The 25,955-nt window shown below is 46.8% G+C and overlaps 22 non-coding genes across 22 annotated transcripts; all 22 read right to left on the bottom strand.

The window, feature by feature from the left end:
• Nucleotides 1–193: 193 nt before the first annotated feature.
• On the bottom strand, nucleotides 194–266 carry TRNAV-UAC (transfer RNA valine (anticodon UAC)). Its single transcript has one exon. It is a non-coding gene; the product is annotated as a tRNA-Val (tRNA).
• Nucleotides 267–840: 574 nt separating this feature from the next.
• TRNAV-AAC (transfer RNA valine (anticodon AAC)) lies at nucleotides 841–913 on the bottom strand. Its single transcript has one exon. It is a non-coding gene; the product is annotated as a tRNA-Val (tRNA).
• A 224-nt stretch (nucleotides 914–1,137) lies between these two features.
• On the bottom strand, nucleotides 1,138–1,210 carry TRNAV-UAC (transfer RNA valine (anticodon UAC)). Its single transcript has one exon. It is a non-coding gene; the product is annotated as a tRNA-Val (tRNA).
• Nucleotides 1,211–1,611: 401 nt separating this feature from the next.
• On the bottom strand, nucleotides 1,612–1,684 carry TRNAV-CAC (transfer RNA valine (anticodon CAC)). The gene has a single exon. It is a non-coding gene; the product is annotated as a tRNA-Val (tRNA).
• An 86-nt stretch (nucleotides 1,685–1,770) lies between these two features.
• On the bottom strand, nucleotides 1,771–1,843 carry TRNAV-AAC (transfer RNA valine (anticodon AAC)). The gene has a single exon. It is a non-coding gene; the product is annotated as a tRNA-Val (tRNA).
• Nucleotides 1,844–2,067: 224 nt separating this feature from the next.
• TRNAV-UAC (transfer RNA valine (anticodon UAC)) lies at nucleotides 2,068–2,140 on the bottom strand. Its single transcript has one exon. It is a non-coding gene; the product is annotated as a tRNA-Val (tRNA).
• A 40-nt stretch (nucleotides 2,141–2,180) lies between these two features.
• On the bottom strand, nucleotides 2,181–2,253 carry TRNAV-AAC (transfer RNA valine (anticodon AAC)). Its single transcript has one exon. It is a non-coding gene; the product is annotated as a tRNA-Val (tRNA).
• A 224-nt stretch (nucleotides 2,254–2,477) lies between these two features.
• Nucleotides 2,478–2,550, bottom strand: TRNAV-UAC (transfer RNA valine (anticodon UAC)). The gene has a single exon. It is a non-coding gene; the product is annotated as a tRNA-Val (tRNA).
• Nucleotides 2,551–2,964: 414 nt separating this feature from the next.
• Nucleotides 2,965–3,037, bottom strand: TRNAV-CAC (transfer RNA valine (anticodon CAC)). Its single transcript has one exon. It is a non-coding gene; the product is annotated as a tRNA-Val (tRNA).
• A 383-nt stretch (nucleotides 3,038–3,420) lies between these two features.
• Nucleotides 3,421–3,493, bottom strand: TRNAV-UAC (transfer RNA valine (anticodon UAC)). Its single transcript has one exon. It is a non-coding gene; the product is annotated as a tRNA-Val (tRNA).
• Nucleotides 3,494–3,900: 407 nt separating this feature from the next.
• TRNAV-CAC (transfer RNA valine (anticodon CAC)) lies at nucleotides 3,901–3,973 on the bottom strand. Its single transcript has one exon. It is a non-coding gene; the product is annotated as a tRNA-Val (tRNA).
• An 86-nt stretch (nucleotides 3,974–4,059) lies between these two features.
• Nucleotides 4,060–4,132, bottom strand: TRNAV-AAC (transfer RNA valine (anticodon AAC)). The gene has a single exon. It is a non-coding gene; the product is annotated as a tRNA-Val (tRNA).
• A 224-nt stretch (nucleotides 4,133–4,356) lies between these two features.
• Nucleotides 4,357–4,429, bottom strand: TRNAV-UAC (transfer RNA valine (anticodon UAC)). Its single transcript has one exon. It is a non-coding gene; the product is annotated as a tRNA-Val (tRNA).
• Nucleotides 4,430–5,003: 574 nt separating this feature from the next.
• TRNAV-AAC (transfer RNA valine (anticodon AAC)) lies at nucleotides 5,004–5,076 on the bottom strand. The gene has a single exon. It is a non-coding gene; the product is annotated as a tRNA-Val (tRNA).
• A 224-nt stretch (nucleotides 5,077–5,300) lies between these two features.
• On the bottom strand, nucleotides 5,301–5,373 carry TRNAV-UAC (transfer RNA valine (anticodon UAC)). Its single transcript has one exon. It is a non-coding gene; the product is annotated as a tRNA-Val (tRNA).
• Nucleotides 5,374–5,788: 415 nt separating this feature from the next.
• On the bottom strand, nucleotides 5,789–5,861 carry TRNAV-CAC (transfer RNA valine (anticodon CAC)). Its single transcript has one exon. It is a non-coding gene; the product is annotated as a tRNA-Val (tRNA).
• An 86-nt stretch (nucleotides 5,862–5,947) lies between these two features.
• On the bottom strand, nucleotides 5,948–6,020 carry TRNAV-AAC (transfer RNA valine (anticodon AAC)). The gene has a single exon. It is a non-coding gene; the product is annotated as a tRNA-Val (tRNA).
• A 9,515-nt stretch (nucleotides 6,021–15,535) lies between these two features.
• TRNAV-UAC (transfer RNA valine (anticodon UAC)) lies at nucleotides 15,536–15,608 on the bottom strand. The gene has a single exon. It is a non-coding gene; the product is annotated as a tRNA-Val (tRNA).
• A 415-nt stretch (nucleotides 15,609–16,023) lies between these two features.
• TRNAV-CAC (transfer RNA valine (anticodon CAC)) lies at nucleotides 16,024–16,096 on the bottom strand. Its single transcript has one exon. It is a non-coding gene; the product is annotated as a tRNA-Val (tRNA).
• An 86-nt stretch (nucleotides 16,097–16,182) lies between these two features.
• Nucleotides 16,183–16,255, bottom strand: TRNAV-AAC (transfer RNA valine (anticodon AAC)). Its single transcript has one exon. It is a non-coding gene; the product is annotated as a tRNA-Val (tRNA).
• A 224-nt stretch (nucleotides 16,256–16,479) lies between these two features.
• TRNAV-UAC (transfer RNA valine (anticodon UAC)) lies at nucleotides 16,480–16,552 on the bottom strand. The gene has a single exon. It is a non-coding gene; the product is annotated as a tRNA-Val (tRNA).
• Nucleotides 16,553–17,126: 574 nt separating this feature from the next.
• On the bottom strand, nucleotides 17,127–17,199 carry TRNAV-AAC (transfer RNA valine (anticodon AAC)). Its single transcript has one exon. It is a non-coding gene; the product is annotated as a tRNA-Val (tRNA).
• Between the last annotated feature and the right edge of the window lie 8,756 nt (nucleotides 17,200–25,955).

Here is a 25,955-nt window from a genome sequence, read left to right as displayed (position 1 = left end):
CTAAATGCAATTGAACAAAATCATCCACCCAAAGCCAACAAGTTTACCTCAATGTTTAAAAACAGGACAAAGGGCATTTTTCAACCAGGGAACATGCGTTCATTTGTCAGGCCATTGTGAATCAAATGGGTGAAAATCATGCTGCCCAAACCAACAGTATAGCCTTGTGTGAGAAAAAATGCTCACAAACACATGTTTCTGCCCGGTGTCGAACCAGGTACCTTTCGCGTGTAAAGCTAACGTGATAACCACTACACTACAGAAACTTCATGAAAAGGAGTGAAATGTTCACGTCAAGGAATCAAGAGCAAAAGTGGAAACAAAGTAATGGCATCATCTGAAAAGCAAAACTTGCATCTTTCAATGAGGGAACTTTTCACTTGTCAGGCTAACGTGATTCTGGTTTAAACGTAGCTGAGCTGGATTTGCATGGAAAAAAACATTTTGGACAAAGCATTCTCATGCCTTTGTCCAAAAGCCAAAAAGAAAGAGAAAAAGAACGTAGATGCCTAGTTTTGCACCCTAAAACTCTCAGGTGTTACTTGAATTGTGATAACCTATCAACTGTCAAAACCACACACTGTTGTCAAAAGCAAACTCACGTAGAAATCGTAGCGGTGAAAAAAATGCTGCTCAAACCAACAATATAATCTTGCATTTGGAAATAAAAAATAAATCACATGTTTCTGCCTGGTATCGAACCGGGGACCTTTCGCGTGTAAGACGAACGTGATAACCGCGACACTACAGAAACTAGACGGAAAAAGCTTCTGTGGTCACGGCATGCAATCAAGATCAAGGACCGAAAGGCAAACGCTTTGATAGCAAACAATAAAATTATGTTTCTGCCCAGTTTCGAACTGGGGACCTTTCGCATGTTAGGCGAACGTGATAACCACTACACTACGGAAACTCACGGTACTACCAAAGACATTCACACATACCTAAATGCAATTGAACAAAATCATCCACCCAAAGCCAACAAGTTTACATCAATGTTTAAAAACATGACAAAGGGCATTTTTCAACCAGGGAACATGCGTTCATTTGTCAGGCCATTGTGAATCAAATAGGTGAAAATCATGCTGCCCAAACCAACAGTATAGCCTTGTGTGAGAAAAAAAGCTCACAAACACATGTTTCTGCCTGGTGTCGAACCAGGGACCTTTCGCGTGTAAAGCAAACGTGATAACCACTACACTACAGAAACTTCATGAAAAGGAGTGAAATGTTCTCGTCAAGCAATCAAGAGCAAAAGTGGAAACAGAGTAATGGCATCATCTGAAAAGCAAAACTTGCATCTTTCAATGAGGGAACTTTTCACTTGTCAGGCTAACGTGATTCTGGTTTAAACGTAGCTGAGCTGGATTTGCATGGAAAAAAACATTTTGGACAAAGCATTCTCATGCCTTTGTCCAAAAGCCAAAAAGAAAGAGAAAAAGCATGTAACACCTAAAACTCTCAGGTGTTACTTGAATTGTGATAACCTATCAACTGTCAAAACCACACACTGTTGTCAAAAGTAAACTCACGTAGAAATCGTAGCGGTGAAAAAAATGCTGCTCAAACCAACAATATAATCTTGCATTTGGAAATAAAGAATAAATCACATGTTTCTGCCCGGTATCGAACCGGGGAACTTTCGCGTGTGAGGCGAACGTGATAACCGCTACACTACAAAAACTAGACGGCAATAGCTTCTGTGGTCACGGCATGCAATCAAGATCAAGGACCGAAAGGCAAACGCTTTGATAGCAAACAATAAAATTATGTTTCTGCCCAGTTTCGAACTGGGGACCTTTCGCGTGTTAGGCGAGCGTGATAACCGCTACACTACAGAAACTCACGGTACTACCAAAGTCATTCACACATACTTAAATGCAATTGAACAAAATCATCCACCCATAGCCAACAGGTTTACGTCAATGTTTAAAAACAGGACAAAGGGCATTTTTCAACCAGGGAACATGCGTTCATTTGTCAGGCCATTGTGAATCAAATGGGTGAAAATCATGCTGCCCAAACCAACAGTATAGCCTTGTGTGAGAAAAAATGCTCACAAACACATGTTTCTGCCCGGTGTCGAACCGGGGACCTTTCGCGTGTAAAGCGAACGTGATAACCACTACACTACAGAAACTTCATGAAAAGGAGTGATTTGATAGCAAACAATAAAATTATGTTTCTGCCCAGTTTCGAACTGGGGACCTTTCGCGTGTTAGGCGAGCATGATAACCGCTACACTACAGAAACTCACGGTACTACCAAAGACATTCACACATACCTAAATGCAATTGAACAAAATCATCCACCCAAAGCCAACAGGTTTACCTCAATGTTTAAAAATAGGACAAAGGGCATTTTTCAACCAGAGAACATGCGTTCATTTGTCAGGCCATTGTGAATCAAATGGGTGAAAATCATGCTGCCCAAACCAACAGTATAGCCTTGTGTGAGAAAAAATGCTCACAAACACATGTTTCTGCCCGGTGTCGAACCAGGGTCCCTTCGCGTGTAAAGCGAACGTGATAATCACTACACTACACAAACTTCATGAAAAGGAGTGACATGTTCACGTCAAGCAATCAAGAGCAAAAGTGGAAACAGAGTAATGGCATCATCTGAAAAGCAAAACTTGCATCTTTCAATGAGGGAACTTTTCACTTGTCAGGCTAACGTGATTCTGGTTTAAACGTAGCTGAGCTGGATTTGCATGGAAAAAAACATTTTGGACAAAGCATTCTCATGCCTTGTCCAAAAGCCAAAAAGAAAGAGAAAAAGCACGTAGATGCCTAGTTTTGCACCCTAAAACTCTCAGGTGTTACTTGAATTGTGATAGCCTATCAACTGTCAAAACCACACACAGTTTTCAAAAGCAAACTCACGTAGAAATCGTAGCGGTGAAAAAAATGCTGCTCAAACCAACAATATAATCTTGCATTTGGAAATAAAGAATGAATCACATGTTTCTGCCCGGTATCGAACCGGGGACCTTTCGCGTGTGAGGCGAACGTGATAACCGCTACACTACAGAAACTAGACGGAAAACGCTTCTGTGGTCACGGCATGCAATCAAGATCAAGGACCGAAAGGCAAACGCTTTGATAGCAAACAATAAAATTATGTTTCTGCCCATTTTCGAACTGGGGACCTTTCGCGTGTTAGGCGAACGTGATAACCGCTACACTGCAGAAACTCACGGTACTACCAAAGACATTCACACATACCTAAATGCAATTGAACAAAATCATCCACCCAAAGCCAACAAGTTTACCTCAATGTTTAAAAACAGGACAAAGGGCATTTTTCAACCAGGGAACATGCGTTCATTTGTCAGGCCATTGTGAATCAAATGGGTGAAAATCATGCTGCCCAAACCAACAGTATAGCCTTGTGTGAGAAAAAATGCTCACAAACACAAGTTTCTACCCGGTGTCGAACCAGGGACCTTTCGCGTGTAAAGCGAACATGATAACCACTACACTACAGAAACTTCATGAAAAGGAGTGAAATGTTCACGTCAAGCAATCAAGAGCAAAAGTGGAAACAGAGTAATGGCATCATCTGAAAGCAAAACTTGCATCTTTCAATGAGGGAACTTTTCACTTGTCAGGCTAACGTGATTCTGGTTTAAACGTAGCTGAGCTGGATTTGCATGGAAAAAAACATTTTGGACAAAGCATTCTCATGCCTTTGTCCAAAAACAAAGAGAAAAAGCACGTAGATGCCTAGTTTTGCACCCTAAAACTCTCAGGTGTTACTTGAATTGTGATAACCTATCAACTGTCAAAACCACACACTGTTGTCAAAAGCAAACTCACGTAGAAATCGTAGCGGTGAAAAAAATGCTGCTCAAACCAACAATATAATCTTGCATTTGGAAATAAAGAATAAATCACATGTTTCTGCCCGGTATCGAACCGGGGAACTTTCGCGTGTGAGGCGAACGTGATAACCGCTACACTACAAAAACTAGACGGCAAAAGCTTCTGTGGTCACGGCATGCAATCAAGATCAAGGACCGAAAGGCAAACGCTTTGATAGCAAACAATAAAATAATGTTTCTGCCCAGTTTCGAACCAGGGCCCTTTCGCGAGTTACGCGAACGTGATAACCACTACACTACAGAAACTCACGGTACTACCAAAGACATTCACACATACCTAAATGCAATTGAACAAAATCATCCACCCAAAGCCAACAGGTTTACCTCAATGTTTAAAAACATGACAAAGGGCATTTTTCAACCAGGGAACATGCGTTCATTTGTCAGGCCATTGTGAATCAAATGGGTGAAAATCATGCTGCCCAAACCAACAGTATAGCCTTGTGTGAGAAAAAATGCTCACAAACACATGTTTCTGCCCGGTGTCGAACCTGGGACCTTTCGCGTGTAAAGCGAACGTGATAACCACTACACTACAGAAACTTCATGAAAACAAGTGAAATGTTCACTTCAAGCAATCAAGAGCAAAAGTGGAAACAGAGTAATGGCATCATCTGAAAAGCAAAACTTGCATCTTTCAATGAGGGAAATTTTCACTTGTCAGGCTAACGTGATTCTGGTTTAAACGTAGCTGAGCTGGATTTGCATGGAAAAAAACATTTTGGACAAAGCATTCTCATGCCTTTGTCCAAAAGCCAAAAAGAAAGAGAAAAAGCACGTAGATGCCTAGTTTTGCACCCTAAAACTCTCAGGTGTTACTTGAATTGTGATAACCTGTCAACTGTCAAAACCACACACTGTTGTCAAAAGCAAACTCACGTAGAAATCGGAGCGGTGAAAAAAATGCTGCTCAAACCAACAATATAATCTTGCCTTTGGAAATAAAGAATAAATCACATGTTTCTGCCCGGTATCGAACCAGGGACCTTTGCGCGTGTGAGGCGAACGTGATAACCGATACACTACAGAACTAGACGAAGAAAGCTTCTGTGGTCACCGCATGCAATCAAGATCAAGGACCGAAAGGCAAACGCTTTGATAGCAAACAATAAAATTATGTTTCTGCCCAGTTTCGAACTGGGGACCTTTCGCGTGTTAGGCGAACGTGATAACCGCTACACTACAGAAACTCACGGTACTACCAAAGACATTCACACATACCTAAATGCAATTGAACAAAATCATCCACCCAAAGCCAACAGGTTTACCTCAATGTTTAAATACAGGACAAAGGGCATTTTTCAACCAGGGAACATGCATTCATTTGTCAGGCCATTGTGAATCAAATGGGTGAAAATCATGCTGCCCAAACCAACAGTATAACCTTGTGTGAGAAAAAATGATCACAAACACATGTTTCTGCCCGGTGTCGAACCGGGGACATTTCGCGTGTAAAGCGAACGTGATAACCACTACACTACAGAAACTTCATGAAAAGGAGTGAAATGTTCACGTCAAGCAATCAAGAGCAAAAGTGGAAACAGAGTAATGGCATCATCTGAAAAGCAAAACTTGCATCTTTCAATGAGGGAACTTTTCACTTGTCAGGCTAACGTGATTCTGGTTTAAACGTAGCTGAGCTGGATTTGCATGGAAAAAAACATTTTGGACAAAGCATTCTCATGCCTTTGTCCAAAAGCCAAAAAGAAAGAGAAAAAGCACGTAGATGCCTAGTTTTGCACCCTAAAACTCTCAGGTGTTACTTGAATTGTGATAACCTATCAACTGTCAAAACCACACACTGTTGTCAAAAGCAAACTCACGTAGAAATCGTAGCGGTGAAAAAAATGCTGCTCAAACCAACAATATAATCTTGCATTTGGAAATAAAGAATAAATCACATGTTTCTGCCCGGTATCGAACCGGGGACCTTTCGCGCGTGAGGTGAACGTGATAACCGCTACACTACAGAAACTAGACGGAAAAAGCTTCTGTGGTCACGGCATGCAATCAAGATCAAGGACCGAAAAGCAAACGCTTTGATAGCAAACAATAGAATTATGCTTCTGCCCAGTTTCAAACTGGGGACCTTTCGCGTGTTAGGCGAACGTGATAACCGCTACACTACAGAAACTCACGGTACTACCAAAGACATTCACACATACCTAAATGCAATTGAACAAAATCATCCACCCAAAGCCAACAGGTTTACCTCAATTAGATATGAGCGTTGTTCTACTCGAACTGTTCGCCAATCTCAAATTCGAGCTGTTTTGGGCGGTGTTCGAGCCGTTCGGCGAACACGAACAATTTGAGAAAAATTCAGCTGTTCGAGGTTATGTTCGATAACTGTTCGTGCACCAAAATCATAACTGGATTTTTTCTCAGTAATGATGAAAATTAATGTTAATACGCAGTTTGAGTGTACAGCGGGGTGGGGGGAGGGGCAGGGGATGGATCTCTGCAGGAACAATGAAGATCTCCATTTTTTTTTCTCTTTCCCGCATTTACAGTGGGGAGGTGCAATCTGTCAGCCTATCAGCCTATCAGCAGCGCACACACGGAGCATCTAGCTCTGAAAAAATATTTGGCCTTCTAGCAGTGTGTCGGACTTTCTCTATTAGTCCATCTATACTGACCTCCATCAGGTTGCAAACTGAATATATTTTTTTCTGCATCTACCTCTGAAAAAATATTGGGCTTCTAGCTGTGTGTGGGTCTTGTTCTATTAATCCATCTATACAGACCTCCATCAGGTTGCAAACTGAATATAATTTTTTTCTGCATCTAGCTCTGAAAAAATATTTGGCCTTCTAGCAGTGTGTCGGACTTTCTCTATTAGTCCATCTATACTGACCTCCATCAGGTTGCAAATTCAAAATAATTTTTATCTGCATCTACAGTACCTCTGAAAAAATATTTGGGCTTCTAGCTGTGTGTGGGACTTGTTGTATTAGTCCATCTATACTGACCTCCATCAGGTTGCAAACTGAATATATTTTTTTCTGCATCTACCTCTGAAAAAATATTGGGCTTCTAGCTGTGTGTGGGACTTGTTGTATTAGTCCATCTATACTGACCTCCATCAGGTTGCAAATTGAATATAATTTTTTTCTGCATCTAACCCAGCCAATAGTTTTGGCCTAGTACCACAGTTTGGCCACTCAGCTCTGCTCGGTTACCATCCATTGTTTTTTTGTGCAAACAACTCCAGAGTTGTGAATTAGTTAACCACCAAAATGAGTGGAAAAAGGCCTGCTGCTGGTGGAAAGGGGAATAGGCGTGTTGGGAAGGGGAAAAAAGGTTGTGTCCGTGGGGTAGGTGTTAAAGCAACAGTAACATCTGCAGAAGAAAGACCATCTTCCAGCCAAACTAAAATGTCTACTTCTTTTAGCGGACAATGTGATAAGATCCCTTTCTTACGGCCACGCCAATCGCTACAAATTCCAGATGAGGCACAAAAACAGCAGGTGCTTCAACGGATATCAAGTGCTCCTTTAAGTGGGCTCTCCTCCACATCAACTTCAACATCACAAATACTCCAGTCCTCAAAGGTGTCACCCAAATCGCACTTGCTTCCTCACAGCTCCCAAATCTCCAGCTGCCCGTCTGAGTATGAGGTAGAACAGATGGTTGAGTCTGCAGAGCTGTTTACTCATACTATAGCCTGGGAATCAGAGGTCGACTCCAGCGCTTCTGTGAATCCAGATGAGGAAATGATCTGCACTGATGCCCAGAATCTTTATGAGTCGGATCCAGGACCAGACGCAGAAGGTTCTGACCATAATGTAGACCCTCATTCCCAAACTGTAACTCCTGTTGGTGGAGACAATGAGGAAGACGATGATAAGACTCAAATACCTGATTGGAGCGACAACTTTAGTTTTTTGTCAGGGCAGGAACAGGTTGGCTCTGAGGACGACGGGTGTGATAACACACAGGGTGATGATGATGAGGTTGGAGATCCCACTTACTGTCAACCCACAGTCAGCCAAGAGATGAGGTCAGCAGAGGAGGTGGAGGAAGATGCTAGTGACGACGAGGTCAGGTTGCGCCTTCCTGGACAGAGACGTAGTACTGGAAGCACGTCAACAACTGCATCCTCAAACACAACTCTGCCTCTCACCACAAGTCGTGGTGGCTCTTCAGGTCGCATGGGTGCTAAGCCTTGCATAGCCTGGGCATTTTTTCAGATCGATAAAGATGACCCAACTCGTGTTATCTGTAACATTTGTCAGCAAAAGCTAAGTAGAGGCCAAAAAATACATAGTTTGAGTACTTCATGCATGAACCGGCACATGGACATGAAGCATAAGTTGCAGTGGGAAGCTCAGTGTGCTACAATGCGGCCTAGCCGGCCGGGCCAACCACCGTCTGCCATATCTTGTGCATCCGCGTCCTCTTCATCCTCTGTGACTGGGGGGACAGCAGTCACACCTGTTTTGGGGCGCAGACCTGCCACCTCTTTACCCGCAACAGCCAGCGTGATTGGCAGGTCATCATTTTCTTTGGAGGTGGTAACACCAGCTGGTGTTGAGCGCTGTCCGACATCGATAGCACCACCTTTGGATCAAGGCAACCTAACATGTCCGCCTGCATCTTCCTCACAGACCGGCAGTTTGCCGGGGACACCCTTATCAACCCCGTCTAAGCACAATAGCCAGCCCTCGGTCCCTCAGATGTGGACAAGTAAAAGACCATTTCCTCCTAGCCATGAGAAAGCTAAGAGGTTGAATTTCACCATCTGCAAGCTCTTGGCTACAGAAATGCTGCCTTTCCGCCTGGTGGACACAGAGGATTTTCGAGACCTTATGTCCGTCGCAGTGCCCCAGTACCAGATGCCCAGTCGGCACTACTTCTCAAAGAAAGGTGTGCCTGCGCTCCACCAGCATGTCGCACACAACATCACCGCTTCTTTGAGAAACTCTGTGTGTGACAGGGTGCATTTCACCACAGACACTTGGACGAGTAGGCATGGACAGGGGCGTTACATGTCGCTGACTGGGCACTGGGTAACTATGGTGACAGCAGGACAAGGGGCTGCTGTCCAAGTCTTGCCGTCCCCACGAGTTGTGCGTCAATCCTCTTTATGTCAAAGTTCCTCCACTGCTTCTGCCTCCTCAACCTCCTCTCGGTCTTCCACCTGCATCCAAAGCCTGTCTGGTCATGCCACAAGCTTTCTAACTGCGCAGAAGGGATCCTGCACACCTCCTTACTATGCTGGCAGTAGGGCTCAACGTCATCAGGCGGTTTTTACTTTGAAATGTCTGGGAAATGTGAGTCACACAGCTGAGGAGTTGTGGTCAGCTCTGGAGAACCAATTTCATGAATGGTTGTCTCCACTGGACCTGAAACCAGGGAAGGCCGTGTGCGACAATGCTGCAAACCTGGGTGCGGCCCTTCGCCGGGGCAATGTCACACACGTGCCTTGTATGGCTCACGTGGTGAACCTGGTTGTCCAGCAATTTTTAGCCCACTATCCCAGACTAGATGGCCTTCTGCAGAGGGCACGGTCGCTGTGTGCTCACTTCCGCCGTTCGCATCCCGCAGCTCAGCGACTTACATCTCTACAGAAGTCGTTGGGCCTGCCACTTCACCGGCTAAAATGCGATGTGCCTACCCGGTGGAATTCAACTCTGCACATGTTGCAGCAACTGTGGCAGCACCGACAAGCCCTGGTGCAATACGTTCTAACGTATAGCCTGGGCCAACGAGATTCAGAGGTGGGGCAAATCACGCTGGAGGAGTGGTCTCAGATCAGGGACCTATGCACCCTTCTGCACAGTTTTGAAATGGCGACGAAGATGTTTAGTGCTGACGATGCCATTATCAGCATGACTATTCCGGTGATTTACATGCTGGAGCACATGTTAAACAGAATTCGGAGTCAGGTGGTGGCACAAGAGGAGGTGGAGGAAGTAGAGGAGGAGGAGTTGTATGCGGAAGGGCTAACATCTGCAAGGTCCAGACGGTCGGCAGCACCAAGGCGGCAGGCATGTGAGGGTGGGGGAGATGGTTTTACCAGGGCGCATGGTAGCAGCCAAACTAGTGAGGAAGGTGCAGGAGCCCAGGAAGAAGTGGAGGACGAACTGATGGAAGACTCATCAGATGAGGGAGACCTTGATCACATTTCTGTTGTGCGAGGTTGGGGGGAGAGGACAGAGGAAGGAAGCATGATTGTTACCTCGCCACCAACACAACAGGGACTTGGTGCTCCTGGATGCGCAACACACATGAGTGCCTTCTTGCTGCACTACCTGCAACATGACCCTCGAATTGTGAGAATTAGAAATAATCCTGACTACTGGGTTGCCACACTGTTAGATCCCCGGTACAAAAGTAAATTTGCAGAAATTATTCCTGCCATAGAAAGGGATGCACGCATGCAGGAGTATCAGCAGAGACTGTTGCAGAATCTTACATGTGCTTTTCCACAAAATACCAGTGGTGCACGTAGTGAATCTCACAGTTCCAACTTGCCAACCGTGGGACCGTCAAGTGTTCAGCACTCAAACCGTAACAGAACCACAGTATCTGCTGGTAACATCAATTTTGCGGAATCATTTCACCACTTTTTTAGCCCATCCTTTGCAAGGCCACAGGAGACAAGAAGTCTGACACATAGTCAACGCCTAGAGACGATGGTACAGGAGTATCTCCAAGTAAACATTGAAGCCACGACTGTGTCACTGGACCCTTGCTCTTTTTGGGCTTCCAATCTGGATAAATGGCCGGAGCTAGCCACTTACGCCTTGGTGATCTTGTCATGCCCCGCAGCCAGCGTTCTGTCTGAACGTGTGTTCAGCGCTGCTGGTGGTGTGCTGACAGATAAGCGCACGCGGCTCTCCACTGATAATGTAGACAGACTCACGTTCATAAAGATGAACAAATCATGGATCCGAAACGACTTTTCTACCCCTGTGTCATCCTGGGGAGAGTAAAAGCTTGATGATTGGTTAAAATCACCCTACCAACCGTTTTAAGCTTTCAAATTACTAATCATATTTATCTGTATCTTGACTGGAAAATAATTTGGGCTTTGTAGCAGTGTGCAGCACTGATCCTATTAGGCCATCTATAATAAGCTCCACCAGATTTAAAATTAAAAATAATTTTTAGCTGCATCTAGCCCGGAAAATAATTTTGGGGCTCCGAGATGCGCAAGACACATAAGTGCCTTCTTGCTGCTCTACCTGCAGCATGACCCTCATATTGTCAGAATTCGAAGTAATCATGACTACTGTGTTGCCACACTCTTAGATCCCCCAAACTTTTCGATCAACCTTTTCATTTTAATAAAGACCAAAAAAATGGTCATTTTTGAAATTATAAGCATTAGCAGGTTGTTAGAAACTGAAATCAAACAGTTTTCAACTCAAAACTTTATTGTAGGTGATGTTACATTTTCACATAGGACCCCTTGTTCGAAAGGAGCTTCTGAACTCTCTCGTCCATTGAATTTGTCAGGTTTTGGATGGTTTCTGCTTCAATTGTTTTGCATGAGGACAGAATACCCTCCCAGAGCTGTTGCTTAGATGTGAACTGCCTCCCGCCATCATAGACACTCCTTTTAATGATGCTCCAAAGGTTCTGAATGGGGTAGAGGTGAGGGGAGCATGGGGGTCACACCATAAGTTTGTCCCCTTTTATGCCCATATCAGCCAGAGATGCAGATGTTTTATGTGCAGCATGAGATGGTGCATTATCATGCAGAAAAATGATCTTGCTGTGAAATACACGGTTCTTCTTCTTGAACCATGGCAGGAAGTGCTGTTTGAGAAAATCCACATACATTATGGAGTTCATCTTTAGCGCCTTCAGGGATCCTAAAGGGGCCGACAATCTCTCTCCCCATGATTCCAGCCCAAAACATTACTCCACCTCCTCCTTGTTGGCGCTGTAGCCGTGTTTGCGTGGGGTGTCCATCAACCAGCCATCCTCCACTCCATCCATCTGGACCATCGAGCGCAGCACGGCACTCATCCGTGAACAAAACAGTTTTGAAATCAGTCTTCATGTAATGTTTGGCCCACTGGAGCCGTTTCTGCTTGTGTGAAGTGGATAGAGGAGGTCGACAGGATGGCGTATGCACAGCTGCAAACCTCTGAAGGACCCTGCATCTTGTTGTTCGGGGGACGTTGGAGGCACCAGCAGCTTCAAAAACTTGTCTGCTGCTATGACAAGGCTTTCTTGCCGCTGCTCTTTTAACCTGACATAATTGCCTGTAGGAAAGAGTCCTCAATTTGCCCTTATCAGCACGCACACGTGTGTACTGTGAATCAGCTACATACTTCTTGATTGCCAAGACACTTCATCCTGATCATCGCACAATGTTGATTGTAGTCATGCCTTGACCTAAACACTCCACAATTTGTTGCTTCTCAGCAGCCGACACATCCTTTTTCTTTCCCATTTTGGCAGAAAATGTAGGCTGCTTAATAATGTGAGAGAGCCTTCTTAAGTAGTCTTGCCTTTCATTGGACACACCTGCCAAACTAATTAGCGCAGGTGTCTGCAATTGCTTACAGTGATATAAAGAGCCCTGACACACATCACCATCAATGAGTTTAACTGACAAACAAACAAATTCTTCCCTTATCACTCCTAAACACTTTTTGCATAATAATTTGGAACGCAGTGTACATGTGCTTTTCCACAAAACACCAGTGGTTCACGTAGTGAATCTTACAGTTCTAACTTGCCAACCGTGGTCTGTATGGAATTGTTCAATAAAGGGCCCAAAATTAAGATAACATAGATGGGAGAGGTCTCTATGAATAGGAATTCCTAAGTATTTGATACCCTGTGAGGGCCAGGCAAAGGGAAAGTTGGACTGGATGGAATCCTATATGGATTTGGGGAGGGAAACATCGAGGGCCTCAGACTTCGCTGCATTGATTTTAAAATTTTACCATGTAACAAAGTGATCTATTTCAGCCATAACAGCAGGGATGGATATATGTGATTGAGTGATATATACTAGGACATCATCAGCAAATAGAGAGCACTTGTACTCGGTGCCTCCCACCTCAATCCACCTAATATTGGGGTTATGGCGAATTGATGAGAGCAGGTGCTCCATCACTAGGATGTATAAGAGAGGGGACAGAGGACATCCCTGTCTTGTCCCATTGGTGATTGTGAAAGGTGATGAAAATGTTCTGACGCACCCCCTGGGCCTTGGGACACCCGGAGCCGGACCCTTTTTGGTGGATGCTGGTGGTTGTAGTCTTCGTGGCGGCGATCCGGTTCCGTGGCTCAGGGCGGTCAAACCAGTGGCGGAACTATTTATGTGGTTTTCATGTTTAAATGTCCGACTACGCCACCCGTGGATTGCGGTCAGAGTGAACCGCCGCTACAGGGCAGACCGCTAAGGCTGGTGTTGTGGGTGCAGCAGAGCGTAGCATAACTCCCCACGGGAGGAGTATAGCCTCAGGGCAGTGTATGCGGAGGATGGGGGTGATGGTGCAGGGCAGCAGCAGTAACGACACGGAGTCAGTGATGCAGTTCAGGGCCTTTACTCACAGTTCTTATTATCCAGACCACGTCTGCAGGTAACGGCTGCCCACGTCGTACTGTGCTCACCAGGTGAGGGGCTCAGACAACTCCCAGATAACTTTGGAGCGCTTCACAGGACCCCCTTTGTGTGTCCTTTGTCTGGCCTTTCTTACCAACAGTTCTGTCCGGCTGCCTCGGGCCTCCTCTTGGTAAACTTGGCGCCAGTTTCCCTGACCCTATGTGGTGCCTTCCTAGCGGGTGGAGCAAGGGGCTGCGCCACATAAAATGTCAGAGCCTCCGGTTTCTAGCTGAGGGTCGTTTCCTGCCTCCACTAGTTCGGGGACCGGTCTCCCCCCTTGGCCTGACCCCTCCACGCAGGTGGATTCGGGCGTGCGGTGGCGACTCGCCCGTCCACACCCCTGGGATCCCTTCATTCCTCGTTCCTGGAGCCTTCTCCGCTCCTCTTCCTTCCTTCTCCCTCTTGCAGGCCTGGGCCTCTGTTACTAGGCCCGCCTCCGGAGCAGAGCTCATGCAGAGCCCCTGCTCCCTGCCACTTCTGCTCAGACTTCTCTGCACTGAACTAAGATGGTGCCCACCTTTTATACTCCCTTCTCAATGCACCCAGAAACTGCTTCCTCCCTGCTCCTGCACTGCAGGGTTCCCCTTCCTCAGTGTTCCCTCCCCCCACTCCAGCCAGGGACAGGGACTGTCGTGCCCATCTCAGGGGCATATTGGTCGCCCTGCCCCACGGCAATGTGGTGTAATGCATGCAGGTGTCGGGTCCTGATCCACACTCCATCCTTATCTGAGAGTGAGATATCACACCTCTGGGTGAGGTGCAATACGTCTGTAGCAACCGAGCCCTCGGTGCTACAGTTCCATTTATCTTCAGCCTAGGTGACGTATTGTGATACAGGGCCGTGATTTTGGCTATAAAAGGGTCCCCTAGACCCCTACCCCAAGCTTTTTAAGAGAATCATATATGGCGTGCCAGGAGACTCTATGGAATGCTTTCTCAGCATCCAACGAGAGTATCTACTTACAAATTTTTAACTGCATCTAGCCCAGGAAATACTTTGTGCCTAGTAGCAGTGTCTGCTAGTCAGTGGATTATCCCGGCTGTTAAGCAAGCTACACCACCTGTAGTTTGGACACTTAATTTTTTCAAAGGAAATGCTTCGGGACCACGGGATACTTAGTGAAGAGCATCAGGAGGCACCCCAAGGCATAGGGGCTGGGACTGGCACTAGGATGCCTTGCGGTGGACAGCCGAGCTCGATCCTTATAAAAGCTTTTTAACTGCAGCAGCTTTAGTGGACGCTACTGGAGCTGGAATTACGCGGCTGCTGGCATGAGACTTGCCCTCCAATAGATCCTTGTAAATGGATTTAAAGTGTATTCATTCAAATTAGAGGGACAATTTAAATTAAAAAGCTTAGAGCTGCCTCCACCACAGGGGGGCTCTCTCGACCCACCAGCGGACAGGCACCAGTATTGGGAGAGGGGGGCTGGCCGTCAGGGTTCACCGCGGCTCTGGCACAAACCCGGCGACACGGAGGTGGCACGGGCAGGAGCGGACTGGCCGTCTCGGCTTCTCACTTTTTGGATTTTAGAAGGGCATGACATGCCTATATCTGTGTCTCCCCCTCCTTTTACTCCTCCACCTCTTTTCTTTTCGCATGACTATATGTACTTGTCACTTTTCCATGTGTTAGTTGTGTCTTCTGAGCAGTTTGTCAGCTTTTGGACACCTTTGAAGGTGTTTTCTATGTGTTTCTATGTGTTTTTGTTTGCCTGCCATTGGTTTTAACGGTGTTCGAAGGTGTTCGACGAACCGAACCGAACTCGAACACTACGGGGGTGGCTCAACACTACTGGCGACCTTTCGCGTGTTAGGCGAGCGTGATAACCGCTACACTACAGAAACTCACGATACTACCAAAGACATTCACACATACCTAAATGCAATTGAACAAAATCATCCACCCAAAGCCAACAGGTTTACCTCAATGTTTAAAAACAGGACAAAGGGCATTTTTCAACCAGGGAACATGCGTTCATTTGTCAGGCCATTGTGAATCAAATGGGTGAAAATCATGCTGCCCAAACCAACAGTATAGCCTTGTGTGAGAAAAAATGCTCACAAACACATGTTTCTGCCCGGTGTCGAACCTGGGACCTTTCGCGTGTAAAGCAAACGTGATAACCACTACACTACAGAAACTTCATGAAAAGGAGTGAAATGTTCACTTCAAGCAATCAAGAGCAAAAGTGGAAACAGAGTAATGGCTTCATCTGAAAAGCAAAACTTGCATCTTTCAATGAGGGAAATTTTGACTTGTTAGGCTAACGTGATTCTGGTTTAAACGTAGCTGAGCTGGATTTGCATGGAAAAAAACATTTTGGACAAAGCATTCTCATGCCTTTGTCCAAAAGCCAAAAAGAAAGAGAAAAAGCACGTAGATGCCTAGTTTTGCACCCTAAAACTCTCAGGTGTTACTTGAATTGTGATAACCTATCAACTGTCAAAACCACACACTGTTGTCAAAAGCAAACTCACGTAGAAATCGTAGCGGTGAAAAAAATGCTGCTCAAACCAACAATATAATCTTGCATTTGGAAATAAAGAATAAATCACATGTTTCTGCCCGGTATCGAACCGGGGACCTTTCGCGTGTGAGGTAAACGTGATAACCGCTACACTACAGAAACTAGACGGAAAAAGCTTCTGTGGTCACGGCATGCAATCAAGATCAAGGACCGAAAGGCAAACGCTTTGATAGCAAACAATAAAATTATGTTTCTGCCCAGTTTCGAACTGGGGACTTTTCGCGTGTTAGGCGAACGTGATAACCGCTACACTACAGAAACTCACGGTACTACCAAAGACATTCACACATACCTAAATGCAATTGAACAAAATCATCCACCCAAAGCCAACAGGTTTACCTCAATGTTTAAAAACAGGACAAAGGGCATTTTTCAACCAGGGAACATGCGTTCATTTGTCAGGCCATTGTGAATCAAATGGGTGAAAATCATGCTGCCCAAACCAACAGTATAGCCTTGTGTGAGAAAAAATGCTCACAAACACATGTTTCTGCCCGGTGTCGAACCAGGGACCTTTCGCGTGTAAAGCGAACGTGATAACCACTACACTACAGAAACTTCATGAAAAGGAGTGAAATGTTCATGTCAAGCAATCAAGAGCAAAAGTGGAAACAGAGTAATGGCATCATCTGAAAAGCAAACCTTGCATCTTTCAATGAGGGAACTTTTCACTTGTCAGGCTAACGTGATTCTGGTTTAAACGTAGCTGAGCTGGATTTGCATGGAAAAAAACATTTTGGACAAAGCATTCTCATGCCTTTGTCCAAAAGCCAAAAAGAAAGAGAAAAAGCACGTAGATGCCTAGTTTTGCACCCTAAAACTCTCAGGTGTTACTTGAATTGTGATAACCTATCAACTGTCAAAACCACACACTGTTGTCAAAAACAAACTCACGTAGAAATCGTAGCGGTGAAAAAAATGCTGCTCAAACCAACAATATAATCTTGCATTTGGAAATAAAGAATAAATCACATGTTTATGCCCGTTATCGAACCAGGGACCTTTCGCGTGTGAGGCAAACGTGATAACCGCTACACTACAGAAACTAGACGGAAAATGCTTCTGTGGTCACGGCATGCAATCAAGATCAAGGACCGAAAGGCAAACGCTTTGATAGCAAACAATAAAATTATGTTTCTGCCCAGTTTCGAACTGGGGACCTTTCGCATGTTAGGCGAACGTGATAACCGCTACACTACAGAAACTCACGGTACTACCAAAGACATTCACACATACCTAAATGCAATTGAACAAAATCATCCACCCAAAGCCAACAGGTTTACCTCAATTAGAGATGAGCGTTGTTCTACTCGAACTGTTCGCCAATCTCAAATTCGAGCTGTTTTGGGCAGTGTTCGAGCCGTTCGGCAAACACGAACAATTTGAGAAAAATTCGGCTGTTCGAGGTTATGTTCGATCACTGTTCGTGCACCAAAATCATAACTGGATTTTTTCTCAGTAATGATGAAAATTAATGTTAATACGCAGTTTGAGTGTACAGCGGGGTGGGGGGAGGGGCAGGGGATGGATCTCTGCAGGAACAATGAAGATCTCCATTTTTTTTTCTCTTTCCCGCATTTACAGTGGGGAGGTGCAATCTGTCAGCCTATCAGCAGCGCACACACGGAGCGAAGTGCTTTTTTTCACACAAGCAAGGGCATGTGTCATTGGCAGTGTATGTCACATGTCCTTGCCCTATAAGACCAAGCCATTTTCCCCGTCGCCACCATTTCCTCACTGCTGCAGCTGCGTGTTAGACGGCACCGCTGTTGCTGTGTGCGCTATACCTTGTTAATTTCAAGACAATTTTCGCACAAATATACAGATAGCTTGGGAGTAGGGAATAGTTGTGATTGCAGTCCTTTTAAGGACTAGGTTACAGCATTTCCTACGACTTTTATCAGGCAGGTCTGTGCTCTTAAATAGATAGGTTGTGGGAGTAAAGACTAATTGTAATTGGAGTCCTTTTCAGGACTAGGTTACATCAGTTCCTATCAGTTTTTGCCAGGCAGGTCTGTGCCAGTGCTGTGCAAGTTTTTTTCACAGCATTTGGCTGAATCTAGCAAAGCTAATCCTTTTTGGCCTATTGCAGAGTGTGTTAGTCAGTGGAGTAGCCTATCTGTGTTGCAAGATATACCACCTGTGTATAGAATACCAATTTTTTTACTGCACCTAGTGAAGTAAAATCTTTTGGGCATAGCATCATTCTATTAGTCCATCTATACTGACCTCCATCAGGTTGCAAACTGAATCTAATTTTTTTCTGCATCTAGCTCTGAAAAAATATTTGGCCTTCTAGCAGTGTGTCGGACTTTCTCTATTAGTCCATCTATACTGACCTCCATCAGGTTGCAAACTGAATATATTTTTTTCTGCATCTACCTCTGAAAAAATATTGGGCTTCTAGCTGTGTGTGGGTCTTGTTCTATTAATCCATCTATGCAGACCTCCATCAGGTTGCAAACTGAATATAATTTTTTTCTGCATCTAGCTCTGAAAAAATATTTGGCCTTCTAGCAGTGTGTCGGACTTTCTCTATTAGTCCATCTATACTGACCTCCATCAGGTTGCAAATTCAAAATAATTTTTATCTGCATCTACAGTACCTCTGAAAAAATATTTGGGCTTCTAGCTGTGTGTGGGACTTGTTGTATTAGTCCATCTATACTGACCTCCATCAGGTTGCAAACTGAATATATTTTTTTCTGCATCTACCTCTGAAAAAATATTGGGCTTCTAGCTGTGTGTGGGACTTGTTGTATTAGTCCATCTATACTGACCTCCATCAGGTTGCAAACTGAATATATTTTTTTCTGCATCTACCTCTGAAAAAATATTGGGCTTCTAGCTGTGTGTGGGTCTTGTTCTATTAATCCATCTATACAGACCTCCATCAGGTTGCAAACTGAATATAATTTTTTTCTGCATCTAGCTCTGAAAAAATATTTGGCCTTCTAGCAGTGTGTCGGACTTTCTCTATTAGTCCATCTATACTGACCTCCATCAGGTTGCAAATTCAAAATAATTTTTATCTGCATCTACAGTACCTCTGAAAAAATATTTGGGCTTCTAGCTGTGTGTGGGACTTGTTGTATTAGTCCATCTATACTGACCTCCATCAGGTTGCAAACTGAATATATTTTTTTCTGCATCTACCTCTGAAAAAATATTGGGCTTCTAGCTGTGTGTGGGAATTGTTGTATTAGTCCATCTATACTGACCTCCATCAGGTTGCAAACTGAATATATTTTTTTCTGCATCTACCTCTGAAAAAATATTGGGCTTCTCGCTGTGTGTGGGACTTGTTGTATTAGTCCATCTATACTGACCTCCATCAGGTTGCAAACTGAATCTAATTTTTTTCTGCATCTAGCTCTGAAAAAATATTTGGCCTTCTAGTAGTGTGTCGGACTTTCTCTATTAGTCCATCTATACTGACCTCCATCAGGTTGCAAATTAAAAATAATTTTTATCTGCATCTACAGTACCTCTGAAAAAATATTTGGCCTTCTAGCAGTGTGTCGGACTACCTCTATTAGTCCATCTATACTGACCTCCATCAGGTTGCAAATTCAAAATAATTTTTATCTGCATCTACAGTACCTCTGAAAAAATATTTGGGCTTCTAGCTGTGTGTGGGACTTGTTGTTTTAGTCCATCTATACTGACCTCCATCAGGTTGCAAACTGAATATATTTTTTTCTGCATCTACCTCTGAAAAAATATTGGGCTTCTAGCTGTGTGTGGGTCTTGTTCTATTAATCCATCTATACTGACCTCCATCAGGTTGCAAACTGAATATAATTTTTTTCTGCATCTAGCTCTGAAAAAATATTTGGCCTTCTAGCAGTGTGTCGGACTTTCTCTATTAGTCCATCTATACTGACCTCCATCAGGTTGCAAATTCAAAATAATTTTTATCTGCATCTACAGTACCTCTGAAAAAATATTTGGGCTTCTAGCTGTGTGTGGGACTTGTTGTATTAGTCCATCTATACTGACCTCCATCAGGTTGCAAGCTGAATATATTTTTTTCTGCATCTACCTCTGAAAAAATATTGGGCTTCTAGCTGTGTGTGGGACTTGTTGTATTAGTCCATCTATACTGACCTCCATCAGGTTGCAAATTGAATATAATTTTTTTCTGCATCTAACCCAGCCAATAGTTTTGGCCTAATACCACAGTTTGGCCACTCAGCTCTGCTCGGTTACCATCCATTGTTTTTTTGTGCAAACAACTCCAGAGTTGTGAATTAGTTAACCACCAAAATGAGTGGAAAAAGGCCTGCTGCTGGTGGAAAGGGGAATAGGCGTGTTGGGAAGGGGAAAAAAGGTTGTGTCCGTGGGGTAGGTGTTAAAGCAACAGTAACATCTGCAGAAGAAAGACCATCTTCCAGCCAAACTAAAATGTCTACTTCTTTTAGCGGACAATGTGATAAGATCCCTTTCTTACGGCCACGCCAATCGCTACAAATTCCAGATGAGGCACAAAAACAGCAGGTGCTTCAACGGATATCAAGTGCTCCTTTAAGTGGGCTCTCCTCCACATCAACTTCAACATCACAAATACTCCAGTCCTCAAAGGTGTCACCCAAATCGCACTTGCTTCCTCACAGCTCCCAAATCTCCAGCTGCCCGTCTGAGTATGAGGTAGAACAGATGGTTGAGTCTGCAGAGCTGTTTACTCATACTATAGCCTGGGAATCAGAGGTCGACTCCAGCGCTTCTGTGAATCCAGACGAGGAAATGATCTGCACTGATGCCCAGAATCTTTATGAGTCGGATCCAGGACCAGACGCAGAAGGTTCTGACCATAATGTAGACCCTCATTCCCTAACTGTAACTCCTGTTGGTGGAGACAATGAGGAAGACGATGATAAGACTCAAATACCTGATTGGAGCGACAACTTTAGTTTTTTGTCAGGGCAGGAACATGTTGGCTCTGAGGACGACGGGTGTGATAACACACAGGGTGATGATGATGAGGTTGGAGATCCCACTTACTGTCAACCCACAGTCAGCCAAGAGATGAGGTCAGCAGAGGAGGTGGAGGAAGATGCTAGTGACGACGAGGTCAGGTTGCGCCTTCCTGGACAGAGACGTAGTACTGGAAGCACGTCAACAACTGCATCCTCAAACACAACTCTGCCTCTCACCACAAGTCGTGGTGGCTCTTCAGGTCACATGGGTGCTAAGCCTTGCATAGCCTGGGCATTTTTTCAGATCGATAAAGATGACCCAACTCGTGTTATCTGTAACATTTGTCAGTAAAAGCTAAGTAGAGGCCAAAAAATACATAGTTTGAGTACTTCATGCATGAACCGGCACATGGACATGAAGCATAAGTTGCAGTGGGAAGCTCAGTGTGCTACAATGCGGCCTAGCCGGCCGGGCCAACCACCGTCTGCCATATCTTGTGCATCCGCGGCCTCTTCATCCTCTGTGACTGGGGGGACAGCAGTCACACCTGTTTTGGGGCGCAGACCTGCCACCTTTTTACCCGCAACAGCCAGCGTGATTGGCAGGTCATCATTTTCTTTGGAGGTGGTAACACCAGCTGGTGTTGAGCGCTGTCCGACATCGATAGCACCACCTTTGGATCAAGGCAACCTAACATGTCCGCCTGCATCTTCCTCACAGACCGGCAGTTTGCCGGGGACACCCTTATCAACCCCGTCTAAGCACAATAGCCAGCCCTCGGTCCCTCAGATGTGGACAAGTAAAAGACCATTTCCTCCTAGCCATGAGAAAGCTAAGAGGTTGAATTTCACCATCTGCAAGCTCTTGGCTACAGAAATGCTGCCTTTCCGCCTGGTGGACACAGAGGATTTTCGAGACCTTATGTCCGTCGCAGTGCCCCAGTACCAGATGCCCAGTCGGCACTACTTCTCAAAGAAAGGTGTGCCTGCGCTCCACCAGCATGTCGCACACAACATCACCGCTTCTTTGAGAAACTCTGTGTGTGACAGGGTGCATTTCACCACAGACACTTGGACGAGTAGGCATTGACAGGGGCGTTACATGTCGCTGACTGGGCACTGGGTAACTATGGTGACAGCAGGACAAGGGGCTGCTGTCCAAGTCTTGCCGTCCCCACGAGTTGTGCGTCAATCCTCTTTATGTCAAAGTTCCTCCACTGCTTCTGCCTCCTCAACCTCCTCTCGGTCTTCCACCTGCACCCAAAGCCTGTCTGGTCATGCCACAAGCTTTCTAACTGCGCAGAAGGGATCCTGCACACCTCCTTACTATGCTGGCAGTAGGGCTCAACGTCATCAGGCGGTTTTTACTTTGAAATGTCTGGGAAATGTGAGTCACACAGCTGAGGAGTTGTGGTCAGCTCTGGAGAACCAATTTCATGAATGGTTGTCTCCACTGGACCTGAAACCAGGGAAGGCCGTGTGCGACAATGCTGCAAACCTGGGTGCGGCCCTTCGCCGGGGCAATGTCACACACGTGCCTTGTATGGCTCACGTGTTGAACCTGGTTGTCCAGCAATTTTTAGCCCACTATCCCAGACTAGATGGCCTTCTGCAGAGGGCACGGTCGCTGTGTGCTCACTTCCGCCGTTCGCATCCCGCAGCTCAGCGACTTACATCTCTACAGAAGTCGTTGGGCCTGCCACTTCACCGGCTAAAATGCGATGTGCCTACCCGGTGGAATTCAACTCTGCACATGTTGCAGCGACTGTGGCAGCACCGACAAGCCCTGGTGCAATACGTTCTGACGTATAACCTGGGCCAACGAGATTCAGAGGTGGGGCAAATCACGCTGGAGGAGTGGTCTCAGATCAGGGACCTATGCACCCTTCTGCACAGTTTTGAAATGGCGACGAAGATGTTTAGTGCTGACGATGCCATTATCAGCATGACTATTCCGGTGATTTACATGCCGGAGCACATGTTAAACAGAATTCGGAGTCAGGTGGTGGCACAAGAGGAGGTGGAGGAAGTAGAGGAGGAGGAGTTGTATGCGGAAGGGCTAACATCTGCAAGGTCCAGACGGTCGGCAGCACCAAGGCGGCAGGCATGTGAGGGTGGGGGAGATGGTTTTACCAGGGCGCATGGTAGCAGCCAAACTAGTGAGGAAGGTGCAGGAGCCCAGGAAGAAGTGGAGGACGAACTGATGGAAGACTCATCAGATGAGGGAGACCTTGATCACATTTCTGTTGTGCGAGGTTGGGGGGAGAGGACAGAGGAAGGAAGCATGATTGTTACCTCGCCACCAACACAACAGGGACTTGGTGCTCCTGGATGCGCAACACACATGAGTGCCTTCTTGCTGCACTACCTGCAACATGACCCTCGAATTGTGAGAATTAGTGTAGCGCCGGCGTCCCTGCCCTCTGCTAGGCAGGGACGCTGTTCCCCTCACCTCCCTGCTCCGTGCCCGGCGTCCTCCTCCCGCTCTGCTGGCAGCGCGCGCTCCTTCCCGGCCACTGTGCTTAGGGCGCGCGCGCGCGCTCTCCCTTCCTCTTAAAGGGGCCGCGCGCGCCGTCCTAAGGAGTCCCCGGCCAATGGCCGGAGGACTTCAGCATATATAAGGCACCTCCTCCAAAATGGAGGTGCCCGAGCAATGTTGTTGCACTGTTCTACTCTGCTTCAGCCCTCAGGTCCCGTTGCCAGTTACCTGCCAGTTACCTGCCTGATTCCTGCCAGAGTCCTGCCAGTTTGCTGTCTGTTTCCTGCCTGTTATTCCTGCTACCTGCTTGCTAGCCTGAGGTCCGACGGTCTGCCTTACAACTCCTGTCAGTCTGTCTAAGGACCAGCTTGCCCGCTCACCTGGGAGCGCACATCAGCTACCTGCCTGCTTGCTAGCCTGAGGTTCGACGGTCTGCCTTTCTACTCCTGTCAGTCTGTCTATGGACCAGCTTGCCCGCTCACCTGGGAGCGCTCCTCCGCTACCTGCCTGCTTGCCTGCCCGGAGGCTCCGCCGTCACGTGCTGTGACCACCAGCTATTCCAGAGACTCTTGCCCGCTCACCTGGGAGCGCTTCTCCGCTACCTGCCTGCTTGCCTGCCCGGAGGCTCCGCCGTCACATGCTGTGACCACCAGCTATTCCAGAGACTCTTGCCCGCTCACCTGGGAGCGCTTCTCCGCTACCTGCCTGCTTGCCTGCCCAGAGGCTCCGCCGTCACGTGCTGTGACCACCAGCTATTCCAGAGACTCTTGCCCGCTCACCTGGGAGCGCTTCTCCGCTACCTGCCTGCTTGCCTACCTGGAGGCTTCGCCGTCACGTGCTGTGACCACCTGCTATTCCAGAGACTCTCGCTTGCTCACCTGGGAGCACACATCCTCCATCTGCCTTGCTAGCCTACCTGGAGGTTCAGCCATCACAGGTCGTACCTACCCTTTACCTAGAGACTGCCCCGGTCACTTGCCGTGACCTCCAGCCCGTTCACCCAGAGACTGCCCCGGTCACTTGCCGTGACCTCCAGCCCGTTCTCCCAGAGACTGCCCCGGTCACTTGCCGTGACCTCCAGCCCGTTCATCCAGAGACTGTCCCGGTCACTTGCCGTGACCTCCTGCCCGTACACCCAGAGACTGTCCCGGTCACCTGCTGTGACTGCCTGCCTGGTCGCCACCCGCTCCCTTACAAGAACCGCCCCCTTGTATAGTAGCTCAGAGGTTCCGCCTCCCAGACCCGTTACAGTGTGCTCGGGCCATGGAACCCGGTGGCACCCAAGCTCCCTCGCTCTCGGACCTGTGTCATGAACTGTCCCGTCAAAGGTCCCAACAGGAGTCCATCCTGGGTCATCTGCGGAATGTCAATACTCGCCTGAACACTCTGACTGCTCCACCAGCAACCTCCGCCAGTGATATATCTTGCAATCCGGCAGCTCCGCTGCCCACCAATACCATGGTATCCTACCCCGGACCCCGGCTTTCTGCACCTCCTCGCTTCGGAGGCGACTCCGCCCAGGCTCGGGGCTTCATAAATCAGTGCACCCTGCACTTTGAACTATTGTCCCACCAGTTTAACTCCGACCGGGCCAAAATTGCCTTCATCATGTCCCATCTCACCGGGGAGGCCCTGGCCTGGCTAAATCCTCTATGGGAGAGGGGAGACCCCCTGGTGTCCGACTTGCCTGCCTTCCTCACGGCTTTCCGGAAAGTCTTCGACGAACCCGGACGGAAGACCTCATCCGCATCATCTCTGCTACGCCTCCGTCAGGGAAGTCTCACCGTGGGCCAATATGCCATACGGTTCCGTACCCTTGCCTCGGAGCTGGCCTGGGATAACGACGCTCTGGTATCCGTCTTCTGGGAGGGTCTGTCCGGCCGTATTAAAGATGAACTTGCCGGTCGGGACATTCCTACCACTCTCGATGACCTAATAACTCTTGCCACCCGGATTGACCTACGGTTCCAGGAGCGTGCCAAAGAGGTCACCCGTGAGAGGAGGTTTCCACGTCTAGCTCCTACCTTTCAGAAACCCGTCACTCCCTCCGTCTCTCCCCAGGTACACTCTCCTGAGTCTATGCAGGTCGACCAGACCAAGATGGTCAAAACCCGTCAGGACTTACGCCGTGCCGAGGGGAGCTGCTTCTACTGTGGCAGTAAGGAACACCGGATCCGTGCCTGCCCAGAGAGGTCGGGAAACGCCTGTGTCTAGGTTCGCTCAGAGAGGTCGACCTAGACAAGAATAAATCCTCTCCATCTCTGCTGCTGTCAGTTTCAATCGTCTGCGGGGAGAACCGTTATTTCGAACTAGCCCAACTGGACTCTGGAGCAGCCGGGAATCTTATTTCACAGTCCCTGGTAGAGAAATACCGCATCCCCACCAAACCTCTGGCTGTACCCTTGTCTGTTGCTGCCGTGGATGGGGGTCTCTTACCACGCCCCATCCAACTCATCACCGAATCCATTACTCTACAGGTGGGAATGCTGCATTCTGAGAGTATCTCCTTTCATGTTCTGCCTGGACTCTCTCACGCCCTCTTGCTAGGTCTACCTTGGCTCCA

Source organism: Phyllobates terribilis, unplaced genomic scaffold (genome assembly GCF_046119375.1).
Source record: "Phyllobates terribilis strain yellow unplaced genomic scaffold, ASM4611937v1 Scaffold_3__8_contigs__length_932513732, whole genome shotgun sequence".
Taxonomy (NCBI): Eukaryota; Metazoa; Chordata; class Amphibia; order Anura; family Dendrobatidae; genus Phyllobates; species Phyllobates terribilis.
Note: the sequence above shows the minus strand (reverse complement) of the source record. Positions and strands in the feature narration are given on the sequence as shown.